Consider the following 15595-nt stretch of genomic DNA (forward strand, 5'->3'; position numbering starts at 1 on the left):
GATTTTTATGTCCATGGGTCTATTTCTCTTTTAAATGTAAGTTCATTTGTATCACTTTTTTTTTTAGATTCCACAAAGTCTCATCTATTTTCAAATCCCACAGCCAACAACAGAACCTAAGAGTTAAGGCTGGATCTTCAAGGGACCTCACAATCTGTCTTTCTTCTTCCCTCTGTGCCTTTGCAGTCTCTTTGACTGACCCCATCTCCTCCAGCCACCCTTTGAGATCACGTTTCTCAGCTCACCACATGCATCACCTGGGGAGCTGGTTAATAATGCCAAGGTCATGGAGGTGGAGCCTGAGAATCTCAGTTCTTAGCCAGCTCCCTAGCTGATTCCTTGGCTTCTTAAAGTTTAATACCTAATGCCTTAAAAATACTAACTTTCTGAAATTCTACCCTCGTAATTTCTTCCTTCTTCTTTTATGCTCCAGCTAGCCCATCACCTGGCATGCAGGAGATGGATTCAGTATTTATGAGATGAATGAATAATGTCGACCAAAGCGCTAGCTTCAGCCATTGCCTGTGTGCTGAGGACTCAAATCATCTCCAGCCCTTTCTCTTCTGAGCCCGCCCTCGACAAAACACCCAACTGCTGAACATACAACAGGTAAGCAAACTTTACAATATTTTGCAGAATTGGAAGCTTGTGTTCTTTTCTCTGTAATTCCCTTCTCCCTTGCAAATGCAGTTTTTCCTTAGTTAGCTTGGTCACCATCTGCCTTGTGTTTCAAGAAAAAAGGGAAATCTTTCTGTACTCAACCTCATTCTCATTGGGGTACTCATCAACCCCAAATCCTTTTATGGCACCGTCTCCTGATTCTGTCCCTTATCTTTCATTCCCAACTAGAATTATGTTAGTTCAAATTTATATCTTTTGTTGCCAGGAAAACTGCACAAATCTTGCAATTAATCCTTCAGCTACCAGTCTCTTCCCACTCCAGCCATTTTCTTCACTGCCACAAGAATTCAGTGTTCTAAAAGCACATCTGGTCCTATCAGCTCCCTCTCTTTTTTGATAAGATGACCTCTAGAATCTCCAGGATGGAGAATAAAACCTTTAACAGTCTGTTTTCAGGCTATTCTACCTCCCTTCCACCCCTAAGCACACATGCACCCCATGGCCCAGTCACATTGAATATCTCATGGTCCTGGACTGGGCCAGCCCTTTGACACATACCTGCCTTCGAACATGCTGTGTCATTTGGCTTAATTGCTCACCTCCTTCTCTGCCTGGCACTTTAATACCAGTTCAAAGAACATCTCCTCTGCATATGTGTCGTAAGTGAGAAATATGTGTATTTATCCATAGCTTTCTCTGTTCCTGGCATCTGTTCATGCCTCTATTATTTTGTAGTATTGCATTCGATAGAAATTATCTACATGCCTGCTTCCACATGCAAAAGATTATGATCTTCTAAGAAAAGAGGCAATGACTTGGAGTTCCCTTGTGGTGCAGTGTGCTAAGGACCTGGCATTGGCGTTCCCGTCGTGGCTCAGTGGTTAACGAATCCAACTAGGAACCATGAGGTTGCGGTTTGATCCCTGGCCTTGCTCAGTGGGTTAAGAATCTGGCATTGCCGTGAGCTGTGGTGTAGGTCGAAGACACGGCTCAGATCCATCGTTGCTGTGGTGTAGGCCAGCGGCTACAGCTCCGATTAGACCCTTACCCTGGGAACCTCCATGTGCCATGGGTGCAGCCCTAGAAAAGACAAAAAGACAAAAAAAAAAAAAAAAAAAAGGACCTGGCATTGTCACTGCAGTGGCTCAGTGGCTGCCATGGTGCAGGTTTAATCCCTGGCCTGGAAACTTCTACATGCCACGAGTGTGGGCCCCCCCCCCAAAAAAGGGTCATGTCTTTTTCATCTTTGCATTTTTAGTGCCTAGGATAGAGCCTGTTACATAGTAGCTGTTAAGTGTTTGTTTACAGAATTAGTCCATCAATATCAGAGCTGAGTCCATAGAAACGCCTAGAGGGTTCTATTTTGGAGGGCATCATTACCTAGTGCCAGTGGCAAGTAATGATGCCTTTGGACATTCTCACCAAAGTCTCTAGAATCATCAATTTATCCCATTTCTCCTTCCATTCTTGGGATAGATGAAAAAATGGATATTTTAATTTTATTTGAAAAATTACATTTAACCTCTCCTAGAACTTTCTTTATCTGATGATTGTTCCCAGTCCCGAGAGAATTTTTTAAATTAAGTCTTATCCTTAGAGAATCTTTAGTATAGCAACAGCAAGCCAAGTTTTGAATAATTACAATGGATGATGAAAATGCTCATTCAGTGTAATCAACAATTAAATATAACTAGATTAGGTATGAATTAAGACTGCCAGTTTTCCGGGGTGTGGGGATGTACTTTTCCTTCATGAGTATCTCTGAGCCCACAGGAAGCTCATGGCTCTTGGTGATAGCAATCAATGAAGGAGAATCCTCTGCTTGGAATTACGGAGTATTACCACTTAAAACTTGGCCTTGGGAAAGATGGAATAGTGACCTTATAGCATAGAATCTCCCTGTCGTCTATTTCCGCAAGGAATGGATAAACAATCATTTAAAAAAAAAAAGCGGAAAAAAAAAAAGAAAGAGAAATACTATCAATAGCTAAACAAGGGAAAATGTATAGCCTCATGTCATTACCTGCATGCAAAATGGGATTAGATGCCAAGCAGGGAAAAAGAAGATTCTGGCATGGTTTGTTCAGCCTCTAAAAATGCCCACCAAACTTCCCTATTCTGGAGAGAAGGAAATTGAGGCGGGAGGCCCAGGGGAAAAATAAGGAAAAGGTAGCATGATCTAAGGTCCTGCCTCACCACTCCAGAATTTAGCAGTGAGCAAAGGATATGTCAAGCTTTCCATTTTGCAGGGCTCATCACTGAACTGTGGGGGCTGAGCCAAGTCTTGGAAAAATCTCTGTGAAGAGATTCCCAACTTGACAGAGTGATCCTTGGCACAGAACATTTAATAGAAACTCAGACAGGAGAGCAGAGCCTAGGTGTTGGGTGTTAGATGATTTTATATTTTAATCTTTGTATTCCCCTTCATCGTTTAGGTGTTTTGTAATGAGTGAGTGCATTTAAAAAAATAAAACAGGAAAGTCAGAGTCACTTAAGAAAAAGAAAAAAGCTGAAGCTCCCTTCCTGGCGCAGCAGAAACGAATCCGACTAAGAACCATGAGGTTGGGGGTTTGATCCCTGGCCTCACTCAGTGAGTTAAGGATCTGTCGTTGCCATGAGCTGTGTGGTGTAGGTCAAAGACGCGGCTTGGATCCCAAATTGCTGTGGTTGTGGTGTAGGCCAGCAGCTGTAGCTCTGATTTGACCCCTAGCTTGGGAACCTCCATATGCTGCAGGCACGGCCCTAAAACACACACACGCAAAAGAAGAAGAAGGAAAAAGAAGAAAGCCCACAAAAAAAAATCCAGTGTCGAGAAAGCCCTTTTTTGGCTTTTCCCTAGGATCCTCGTTGAGAAGGGATTTCAGCTTTCTGACCAAAAACTAGCTCTCCTATGGACTAATTAAAGTGACTCATTACCTTGTGAGCTTTCTTCCCTGTCAAAGCAGACAGAGTACCTGATCACTTAATCTAATCCAATACCTTCCACAAACTTGAGACATTGGGTGTTAGAACTGGGTAATGAGGGAAATGGTTGAAAAAGGGTCCAAAGAAGTACTAATACAAATTTTTTTCAAGGATAAGCACATATGGAAAGTGAGTTGGGTTTTTCATATTGTCCTACCAGTGTGTCTGCCTCTTCCTTTAACCCCAGAATTGGAGTGGCAAATCCCATCGGTTTCATTGCCAAAGTCAGATCCCTCATGGGAGCTTAGTAACCATCTCTTCCCTTTCCTTGGTGCCTCAGGTTGACTTGGTTCCATGCATCCTCTGCATCACTTTTATGCTTGGGAGGCAGAAATATTTCAGGTGTCAAAAGCATTGCATGGACTGCATTCTGCGTTTGATTCTAGCTTAGATGACAAAATGATTTACATATGAGAAGATGCTAATGTGACTTCTTTTTTTTTCTTTCTAGGGCCACACCCACAGCATATGGAGTTTCCCAGGCTAGGGGTCAAATTGGAGCTGCAGTTGCTGGCCTACAGCACAGCCACAGCCATGCAGGATCCGAGCCGTGTCTGTGACCTGCACCACCACTCATGGCAATGCTGGATCCCTGACCCACTGAGCAAGGCCAAGGATTGAACCTGTATCCTCATGGATACTAGTCAGATTCCCTTCCATTGTGCCACAACAGGAACTCCCTATTGTGACTATTAAAACCTAAATCATATTAATCAGCAACATAATCATAATATTCTGAGTCGTAAGATTTATATTCTTATAATCTTAAAATTATAATAAGAATATAAATCTTTTTTTTTTTTTTGTCTTTTTGTCTTTTTTTTTTGTCTTTTTGTTGTTGTTGTTGTTGCTATTTCTTGGGCCGCTCCCGCAGCATATGGAGGTTCCCAGGCTAGGGGTCTAATCGGAGCTGTAGCCGCCGGCCTATGCCACAGCCACAGCAACGCGGGATCCGAGCCGCGTCTGCAACCTACACCACAGCTCACGGCAACACCGGATCGTTAACCCACTGAGCAAGGGCAGGGACCGAACCCGCAACCTCATGGTTCCTAGTCGGATTCATTAACCACTGCGCCACGACGGGAACTCCTAAGAATATACATCTTATTAGAAAATTTAAACTGTTCTTTACTTCCCCAAATTTGCAAAATGGACACATAATTATGTATATACCCAGAAAAAATACATATGTATAATTTAAAACTAAATAAAGGATTTTGAGGGGATTTCAAAAACCTTTATATCTCTGGCCTCTACCTACTCCCACCACAACAAAATAATAGTTAATTTCTCCTATGAAAGTTATTCCTTGGGAGTTCCCTTGTAGCTCAGGAGGTTAAAGATATAGCATTGTCACTGCTATGGCTCTGGTTACAACTGTGGTGTGGATTCAGTCCCTGGCCTGGGAACTTCTGCATGGTACGGACTCGGCAAAAAAAAAAAAAAGAAAGAAAGAAAGAAAAAAAAATAATAAAAACAAAAGTTATTCCTTAAATGGAGTCAACTTGTTAAGAAGAAAATTTAGAAGAAATAAAAAGGAAATAACCTTTCCATGCAGCTTGTGGGAAGCTAGAGGCATTTGCTCTCACAGAAGTTCAAGTGGTCAAATGAAGTGGTTAGATGACTTGAAAGCCAGTGAAATGAGAGCATTTTCAGGAGGTGATGGCTGCAGGGAAAAAGGGGTCTGGAAGAAGGCAGGCAGGAGTTGCCCTGATCATCAGTTATTAATAGGAGGCCAGGTGACTAATTTTAGGGTGAAGAAGAGTTTCATATTGAGCTGGTAACAGGAACATCTCATGCTCCTGACCTTGATTTTAATATGTAGAACAAGATCCTTTGTTTATTAAATTGAAGGTACTTTCTGGGTTTTTTTTGTTGTTGTTGTTGTTTTAGGGCTGCACCGCAGCCTATGGAAGTTCTCACCTTAGGGGTTGAACTGGAGCTGCAGCTGCCAGCCTATACCACAGCCACAGCAATGCCAGATCTGAGCAGCATCTTTGACCTACACCACAGCTCACGGCAATGCCAGATCCTCAGCCCACTGAGCGAGGCCAGGGATCAAATGCTCACGGATGCTAGTCAGGTTCATTACTGCTGAGCCACAGTGGGAACTCCTGAAGCTGCTTTCATTTTAATGCCACATTTGACCTTGGTCTGACTCACATGAACAGCTCATGTGGGGTTATTGTTATTTGTGGACCTACAAGTGCAGTGGCTGAGGTAAAGCCATTGTGCCAGGTGCTGGCAATACAAAAGCAAATCAGAAGGAAAGAGCTCAGAGCCAACCAAGGAAAACAGACATATAAAAAAATAACATAAAATAATCCATTAACACTGTGATACATGGAAGGATAAAGTGCCATGGGAACATGCATATCAGGACCTGGATTGTCCCAAACTTTCCTAAAGGAAGAATCATCCATCCCACATCACTTGCTGGAAGAAACAGATTCCTTGATTCCAACGCAGACCTACAGAATGAGAAGGTCCAGGGGAAAAGCCAGGAATCTGACTACAAAACAAATATCTTAAAGGACCATTACCGAGAACCATTTGGGAAGCGTGGGTGAGTAGGGGAACAGAGTTGATCCAAGATAAAGTGAAGTGGGGAACAGAGGTGATCCAAGCTAAAGAAGAGCACCTCAAACTTCTGTATGTGTAGGAATCGCTCAGGGCTGTGTTGAAATGCAGTTGTTGATTCAGGAGTTCTCAGTTGGGGCCATGATTTCATCGCTAACCTTCTCCCAGTTATGGCAAAGCTGCTGGTCAGCCAGACACACAGGACCTCTCACTGTCTTTATAAGAAAGTGCAAACACTTAATCTGTATACAGGATCCTCCATGAAGCAACCTCATACCCCTCTGTTCCAATCTTTCCCTTCCCGTCCTGTATTCTGTTCGACAGACTCACCTTTGTTTTGTCTACAAGTGTTTGTCTGTATCTTCTCTTCTAGTCACCCTCTTTTTCTTTGTTCAACAAATTTCTGGCTCCTGATACAGACTCCTAAGCGTTCTTTATGTCCCTTTTAACCATCACTGCCTTCAGGAAATATGGCCCGATGCCCCCAAGTCTGGGGTAGGCACTCCTCCTGAGTGTTCTGACAACACCTTTTACTCTGAATATGTAAATCTATGTTGGCTTTTCTAACTGCCTCCTCTGTAAGATGTTCTTTTATCCCCAGGACACACAGCCTGACTGCGAGCAACTGCTTCATAAATAGATGTTTGTAAATTCAATGAAATTAAATAAAAGGTCCATGTCCAACAGACTGAAAAGCACTGGCAAAGACTCAGACACTTAAAAGTTGTGCAAGATGTTTTGGGGACCCAGGAAGTAGTTTAGTGTGAGCAGTGCCCTGAAATCAAACAGAAAGGTAATTGTAAAAACACAGCAGTGCGGAGTTCCTGTTATGGCTCAGTGGGTTAAGAACCTGACACAGTGTCTATGAGGATGCAGGTTTGATCCCTGGCCTTGCTCAGTGTGTTAAGGATGCAATGCTGCCACAAGCTGTGGTGTTAAGTCACAAATGGGTTCAGATCCCACATTGCTGGCCAGTGGCTGCAGTGGGCAGCTGCAGCTCCAATTCAACCTCTAGCCCAGGAACTTCCATAGGCCACAGGTACTGCCCTAAAAAGAAACAAACAAACAAATAAAACAAAACAAACAAAAAACACCCATAGCAGGGTGTGAGGGCCTTTGAAAGCCATGAAGCTGGCCCTCTAGGCTTCAGTGAGTAGTGGAACTGAGGACCCCAGGTTTAACATTTTTTTGAGTCATAGAACCTGATGAGAGCTATTGTGTCCACCCCTGAAAGAGCCTTAAAAGAACACAAAGATGTATAAACACATTTTTCCAATTGATTTAAGAGAGTTTAGAAGCCTAAGGACACCAGGTTAAGAATTTTGACATTGGAGTTCCCTTCGTGGCCTCAGCGGTTAACGAACCTGACCGGGATCCATAAGGTTGCAGGTTTGATCCCTGGCCTCGCTCAGTGGGTTAAGGATCTGGTATTGCCATGAGCTGTGGTATAGGTTGCAGGATCCCATGTTGCTGTGGCTGCAGTGTAGGCCGGCAGCTATAGCTCTGATTTGACCCCTAGCCTGGGAATATCCATATGCCATGGGTGCTGCCCTAAAAAGCAAAAAAAAAAAAAAAAAAAGAAGTTTGACATTGAAGGAGACCCTGTAGGAAAGAGGCAGGAAGGGGATGGACTAAGGCTCATGGTCTGTTCTAAAAATAAAGGTATTGGGGTAGTTCTCTGATGGCCTCGTGATTAAAAATCCAGCATTGTCACTGTGGAGGCTCTGGTCTCTGTTCTGGCTCGGGTCACTGCTGTGGCATGAATTTGATCCTGGCCTGTGAACTTCCTCATGTAACTGGTGTAGCCAAAATAAGTAAGTAAGTAAGTAAGTAAATAAATAAATAAATAAAAAGTATTGGAACCCAATGATGTCCATTCATTTACTTATTGTCTATGGCTGCTTTGGAGCTGCAAACAAAGGGTTGGGAATGGTTGTGACAGATCTTATAGTCTGGACACCCGCAAATGGTCCTAGCTAGCTCTTTACTGAAAATGCTTGCTGGATTAATGTGTAGGAGCGGGACCAGGGAAGGTTCAGGTCCAGTGGGTTTTCTACACATATATTCTACTGTTGGTGGGTTTTTTTTTTTGTCTTTTTGCTATTTCTTGGGCCGCTCCTGCGGCATATGGAGGTTCCCAGGCTAGGGGTCCAATCGGAGCTGTAGCCACCGGCCTACGCCAGAGCCACAGCAATGCGGGATCCAAGCCTCGTCTGCAACCTACACCACAGCTCACAGCAACGCTGGATCATTAACCCACTGAGCAAGGGCAGGGACTGAACCCGCAACCTCATGGTTCCTAGTCGGATTCGTTAACCACTGCACCACGACGGGAACTCCTGTTGGCGTCTTTAAAAAAAAAAAAAAAAAAAGGCTAGTTTAGCAAACAGAAAATCTATGACACAGCATAGGTGGGTGCCAGCTGTCAGAGATAGTGGGTGAGCCCCCTCTGGGGGCTTAGGTCAATTATTTAGTGGCCCAGGGCCTCAATGTCCTCTTTTGTAGTGTAGAGTAATGGATGCTTATTTTTCCCAGAGTGCTTGTGAAGATTAAATGATCTAATGCAGACCTGGCAGATAGCTAGTTCTCAAGCAGTGGTAGTTAGGAACAAGTGATGTCTGAAAGAAGTTATGGAGTGTGGTTTTACTTGGCCCAGGTCTCCATACAAAGGACTCTGTTTACAACGTAATTCAGCCCACAGTATATTGCCAGGCACTGTGTTTGTTTTTTTGTTTTTTGTTTTTCTTTTTTAGGGCCACATCCGAGGCATGTGGAGGTTCCCAGGCTAGGGGTTGAATCGGAGTTGTAGCTGCTGCCTACACCACAGCCACAGCCACGCCAGATCTTAGCCACATCTGCAACCTACACAACAGCTCACAGCAAGGCCGGATCCTTAACCTACTAAGGGGAGGCCAGGGATTGAACCCATGTCCTCATGGATCCTAGTCAGATTCGTATCTGCTGCTCCACAATGGGAACTCCGGTGTTGAGTTCCGAATAAAAACTTGTCTAATGATTGGATTAATGACTGATGATTGGTGAGAGCTCTTTATAACCTTCAGAGGATGGAAATTCTTTTAATGAATTCTATGAGAATTCCATTTTCATACCTTAAAGAACAAAATGCTTGGGATATAGGGGCAATCAAACCATACGGAATTCTGAACTAGATTCTACTGAGGGGAGAAACAAACTATGCAAAGGATAATTAACTCCCAAACCTTAAATAAAGAGGAAAAACCTCACTGAGGACATGAAGCAGGTATCCCTAGCTGACAAGGAAATTCACTGTTTCCATTTATCCGACCTCCTGCCCTTTCATGTCCTCTTTCTCCACTTGTCAGCCATAATTCATTTCATTCCCATCAGAAATATTTAAAGAACCCTTTGTAACAGCCCAACAGTTGAAGATCGGGATACAATTTATCTCTTAAAGCCTTCATAGAGGTCTTTTGTTTTCGCCTGCTCGTAATCTCTCAGCATGGATGTTGAAACAATTTATGGGATGTGCTTGCATTTCCTCTTTTTTCTTTTTTCGGTTTCTCTCAGATCCTTTATCCAACATTTCCATGCATTTTAACATACTGACTCTTGTTAGAGGATTTTCTTTTTTTTCGAAAAATGTTTTGGTCATTTCAAATTAGTGTCTCCTTTTTATTGTGATAAAAACAGATGACACAAAATCCAGTCTCCTAAATTGTTAAGGGTACGTACAATATTGTTAATTATAAATACAATCTCATTCATTCAATCTTTAGACCTTCATTCTGCGTAAGGGAAACTTTGTACTTGTTGAGCAGCAACTCCTCTTCTTAGATCACTTAATTTTAAAAAATCTTTTAGGACAGAAGACAGAGGAAAGAGAAATAAGGTATAAGAAGAGAACTGATCTATTTTCTAAAAGGTTCACTCCCTCCCCATCAGGATACATCGCATTTAATTGAGAGGCCTGGGACGTCTTAGAGAGTCGAAAGAAAATATGGAATCTACCAAAATCACAATGGCAAGAAAGGGCCTGAATTGCCCAATGCAGACCAACACTGGGAGAGTTACAGGAAGAAGAAAGTCCTTCAGGAGGCTAGTGAACTGAGCTTCAGTCTGTGACGCCAGTGTCCCTGGGACCCCCTCACTGCACCAGAGTGGTTTTCATGGGAAACCTTCTGAATCACCTTGCTCCATAAAGAGAAGGTGAAGGCCAGCCTGGCTATTTCCTAGTAAGAGTAAACAGTAGTCTTATCTATCACCTTCTCTCCAACACATCACCTTGTTTGGAGCTACCTGTCATCTTTGGTTTACCACTGGAAAGGAAGGAAGGAAGGAGAAAGAAAGAAAGAGGAGTAAAGAAAGAAAAGGAAGGAAGGAAGAAGAAAGGAAAGAAAGAAAAAAGGAAAGAAAAAATAAGGAAAGACAGAAAGGGAAAAAAAAACAGAGGAGAAAACTAAAATTTTGTTCTGTAAACAGATGTGATTTTTTCCCCTGCAAAAAAAGATTTTATGAGGCTAAATTAATACATCTCTGTAAAGTGCTTTGATATTTTAAGAAGAGAAAAATGATCCATGAATGAGCTTATTCTGGCTTAAAGAATTACCTAAAATAAAGCAACAGGGTTTGAGTTTAGTACCTTTTGTTTCTCTTTGGAAAACTGGTTTTTAGAATGTGTAAGTTCACCAGTGCCAGAGTAGGGTTCACTCTGGAGAATATTTAATTTTCTCTGAAGATTTACCTCCTAAGATTCACTTTAAGTTAAACTCTTTAGGAAGCAGAAGAGCAGTAGCAATAAAGAGTGTAGTCTTGAGTATGAATGTAGTCGATAAAAGCATATTCCTTCCATGAATTTGTTTTAGAAGTTCTTATCATCATCTGAAAACCTGTGAAGTTGATGTGATTTGAGTTAGCCTAAGAAATTTAAAGGAAATAAAAGTCAAAAAAAGGAGGAACTTCATGGAGCCCATAGATCAAAGTCTTGAATATAACAGAAGAAGTAAATTGTTTTTTTTAAAAAAGGTAGGAGTTCCCACTGTGGCTCAGCAGAAACTAATCTGACTAGTCATGAGGATGCAGGTTTGATCCCTGGCCTCACTCAGTGGGTTAAGGATCCGGCATTGCCATGAGCTATAGTGTAGGCTGCAGACTCGTTTAGGATCTGGCGTTGCTATGGATGTGGTATAGGCCAGCAGCTACAGCTCTGATTTGACCCCTAGCGTGGGAACCTCCCTATGCCTCTGGTGCAGCCCTAAAAGCCCCCCCCCCCAAAAAAAAGAAAAGAAAAGTAGGGATAAGGCTATATGGTTACTGATTTTTTATTTTTAGTTACCAAGAAAAAATTTATAGATGTTACTCCTCATAAAAAATGTAATCCTTCTGCCTTGGCAAACTCTTTCTTATTACAGAATATTTTGATACCTGTTTTGATAGTTGGATGTATGCAGGAGACCCCTGTAGGGTGGTGGGCCTCTTGGCTGTGTGAAGTGATTTTATTCTTGGCTGTGGCATTTCACAGAAGTGTCGCCCCCACCTCCACCCCGCATCTTTTGTCTGATGCCTGTGCTGCGGTCTTTGTTGTACAGGTTACACGTGGAGTGATCTTTCTATTTTATTAAATAGACAAACACTCATTTGTTCCGATTTATGAATGGGTTTTCCTGGAGAGCTGGTAACTTTTGTTTGGCATATGATTATTTATTTTCTGTCATTATTTCTTGTAGGGACTTTTTCTTATGTGCTTGCTCATTTCCTGCAGCTGGGCATGATTTGTCAATTATTTCAACAAGTCAGTCCCCTCTCCTTCCCTTTAGTCAAGAACCGGATAGTGGGCAACTGGCCAGTCTTCTCTCCCAATAGAATCCATTTCTCTTCCAACAGAATCCTTTCTCTTTCACTTTTCCATGATTTTTCCCTCGCATTCTTCTGTATTGAGTCTTCAGAGCAGACCCAGATTATCTGAGGGAATGGGCATTTCATTCATCTATTCATCAATTTCTTCAGGAAGCACCTGCTAGTTTCCATCATAACTTTTAAGACCTATTCTGCGAGCTGGAGTTAAGGACAGAAGACAGACACCTTATGAAATAAAATTGGAAGGAAGAGGGGAGAGACAGATTGATGAGTACAAAGAGGAAGAAAGAAAACAGAGGTAGTAGAGAGCTAGAGAATTGAAGGAAGAGGAAACTGTTGGAAATGAACAAAGTGGACAAGAAAAGGAAAAGGTTCAAATGTGGCGTTGGTTTGTTTTTTTAAATAAGAACAACAATAACACAAAGGAGATTAGTTCAAAACCAGCTATGTGCCAATGATTCTGCCAGGACCTTGGGGATCATGCAGACCAATTGGTCTTAGCCTTTAACCTCCAAGTATTCATGATTATATGCAGTGATCAGATTTTAAAACATGGAAAGACGTAATTATCTTTGGCTCTAGTTGGTATCCTGAGATATGCATTAGGAGAACTTTTTTTGTTTTGTTTTTTCTGTCTTTTTCTCTTTTTTTAGGGCTGCACCCGCAGCATATGAAGTTTCCCAGGCTAGGAGTGGAATCAGAGCTATAGCTGCTGGCCTACGCCAAAGCCACAGCAACGCCAGATCCGAGCTGCATCTGCGACCTACGCCACAGCTCATGGCAACGCCGGATCCTTAACCCACTGAGCAAGGCCAAGGATTGAAACCGCAACCTCATGGATACTAGTCAGATTCATTTCTGCTGCAACACGATGGGAACTCCTAGGAGAACTTTTAAAAAGGAGTTGGAGTTCCTGCTGTGGCGCAGCAGAAATGAATCCAACTAGTAACCATGAGGTTGCAGGCTCAATTCCTGGTCTTGCACAGTGGGTTGAGGATCTGGCGTTGCCGTGAGCTGGGGTGCAGGTCACAGAGATGGCTCAGATTCATCATTGCTGTGGCTGTGGCATAGGCCAGTAGCTGTAGCTCTCATTCAACCCCTAGCCCGGGAACCTCCATATGCCTCAGGTGCAACCCTAAAAAGGAAAATAAATAAATAAATAGAGTTATCTTTTCCTTCTTATGAAAGAGGGGAATAACAAGTGAGTGGAGGAGTTCCCATTGTGGCACAGAGGGAATGGATCTGACTAGAATCCATGAGGTTGTGGGTTTGATCCCTGGCCTCGCTCAGTGGGTTAAGGATCTGGCGTTGCCGTGAGCTGTGGTGTAGGTCGAAGACGTGGCTCAGATCTGGTGTTGCTGTGGCTCTGACGCAGGCCAGCAGCTGCAGTTCTTATTTGGCCCTTAGCCTGGGAACCTCTGTATGCCACAGGTGTGGCCCTATAAAGAAAAAAGAAAAAAAAAAAAAAAGCCAAAAACAAACAAACAAAAAACAACCAAAAACCAAGTGGAATAACAAAAATCTAAAAGGTTAAAATGTGTACTGTGTGTTGCTTATAAATCCCTTTTCTGTCGCAAAACCCAGGCTGGGGGCTTGGTGACACCCAGGGCGTGAGAGGCAATCCCCTGGCTGTGTGGCATCCACTCCAAGAAGTCAGAACGCTGGCTGCCAGCTAGCTGGGAGGGAGAAAGGGCACATTTTCTCCTCCCTTCCAAAGCTGTTCATGTTCTGTTTGCCAATAAACTATTGTAACAATTGATCTCTGTGTGAATTGGATACTCATTACATCTTGCTGAGCAAGATACTTAACCCCTGCAGATTTCCTTTACAAATGACCTCTTCTCTCTGCTTAATGGCCACTCATCCCTGTACCAGTTGGTGATCCAGGTCACCAGCTCACGGCCCCCAGCCCTAGACACAGTCATTGGAGCAGGAAAATGAGAGGGACATTCTTCAATGAAAGACCACAGTGTGCTTTGTCATGTGCAAGGCCGGTGCTCACACGTCCCTGAAATCCTGAAGGAAGTCAGAAAAAGGAAGTCTGCTCGCGGGATGCTTGTGATATTTTTGGCAGCGATGTTCTCACTACCTGCGCTGTGTGTTTGTGTCTATAACGATGTTTACTGCAAAGGAAAAAAGAATAGCTACTAAATTGGGATATGATGAACTTCTCAGCTGGGGAGAGGACTGGATCCAACAGAGAAACAACATTTGGGACTTGAGATACTGTGTTGGCTTTGAGATTACATTTAGATGTTAGGAAAAGCAAGGGAAAAAACACTTGCCATAGACAGGAACAGCTTAGCTGTGTCCAGTCTGTGTATGAAAAATGGAAATGTTTGACTTGAGCTTTACGGTTGTTTTGTCTAAAAAGATTAAGCGCTCTAGGCTTTGTCCACCTCATCATCAGATCCTTTTATCCTTTTAGTTTGATGGGCAAGGTTTTTGGTTTTTTTTTTTTTTTCCATCAATATTCTGTTTTATTTCAGCAAATGTTTGGTGGTTCTGGGTGATAGATTTCCTACAAAACTGTTTGGGATTTTGATCAGTTTTCAAGATCAGTGACTCTTTGGGGTTGTCATTGGAAAGGCGTTTGAAAGCTCTGGAATATCTCTTCTTTTGGCCTTCAAGAGAGAAAGTCACACCAAATATATGATTGTTTTTAGACTTGTCAAGAGCCTCTAGCAAAACAATTCGAAACAGTTTTAAGCCTGGGATGGGAGGAAAAGATGAATGCTTTCCTCAGAGGAAAGTGATTGAGGGTCTGGATGGAAGAAGCTCCGGGCAAAACTCTGCTCCCTGGAAGGATAATTAGCAAGGCGAATGGTGAGCAGAGACTGTTCTCATAGAATGTTCCCTGTAATTACCCCACCAGGAATGTTCTCAGGGCTAAATTGAAGGGGTTGGGGGACTATTGAATGATCAATGTTTGGCCTTTTATCCTAAGGAGGGTTTCACTCAAAGTCCTCTTTCTTCATATTTTGCCTATCGGGCGAGTAATACCCAAAAGCAGTGGTATTTTTTCCATTCACTTTTTAAGTCTCTCTCTATGCTCATACCCACATACACTGCATATCAATGATAATTAATGCGTTACATGTGTTTAATAAAAGACAGCACTTAGGGAGTTCCCGTCGTGGCACAGTGGTTAACGAATCCGACTAGGAACCATGAGGTCGCGGGTTCGGTCCCTGCCCTTGCTCAGTGGGTTAAGGATCCGGCGTTGCCGTGAGCTGTGGTGTAGGTTGCAGACGCGGCTCGGATCCCGCGTTGCTGTGGCTCTGGCGTAGGCTGGCAGCTACAGCTCCGATTCGACCCCTAGCCTGGGAACCTCCATATGCCGCGGGAGCGGCCCAAGAAATAGCAAAAAAAAAGACAAAAAAAAAAAAAAAAAAAGACAGCACTTAGAAAAGTTGTTTCAAGTTCTTTAAAGTACATGTAGTGTCACTCCAATATTTGAAGGCAAGAGACTTCTAAAACAAGACACTAATGATAATAAAAGCCATTTTATTATATTAGACCCTTGAATGTGGTTTGTATACACATGAAGTATTACTCGGTTATTAAAAAGAGTGAAATAATGCCATTTGCGTCA

The 15595-nt window shown here is 42.7% G+C and overlaps 1 long non-coding RNA gene across 2 annotated transcripts in view; it reads left to right on the plus strand.

Annotated features, from left to right (window-relative positions):
• LOC102167708 (uncharacterized) overlaps positions 1-15595 on the plus strand; it is a 68171-nt gene that overhangs the window by 24567 nt on the left and 28009 nt on the right. Inside the window, exon 2 of one of the 2 annotated variants that reach the window (XR_014830808.1) lies at positions 434-609. This is a non-coding gene — a long non-coding RNA (uncharacterized LOC102167708). Of the gene's footprint in view, positions 1-65; positions 610-15595 lie in introns of those variants that run through there. The other variant, XR_002339623.2, reaches the window with a different exon arrangement.

Source organism: Sus scrofa, chromosome 16 (genome assembly GCF_054392235.1).
Source record: "Sus scrofa isolate SSC_HxYL_T2T_F1_AM1 chromosome 16, Sscrofa_HxYL_maternal_Yorkshire_Landrace_v2.0, whole genome shotgun sequence".
NCBI classification, from domain to species: Eukaryota; Metazoa; Chordata; class Mammalia; order Artiodactyla; family Suidae; genus Sus; species Sus scrofa.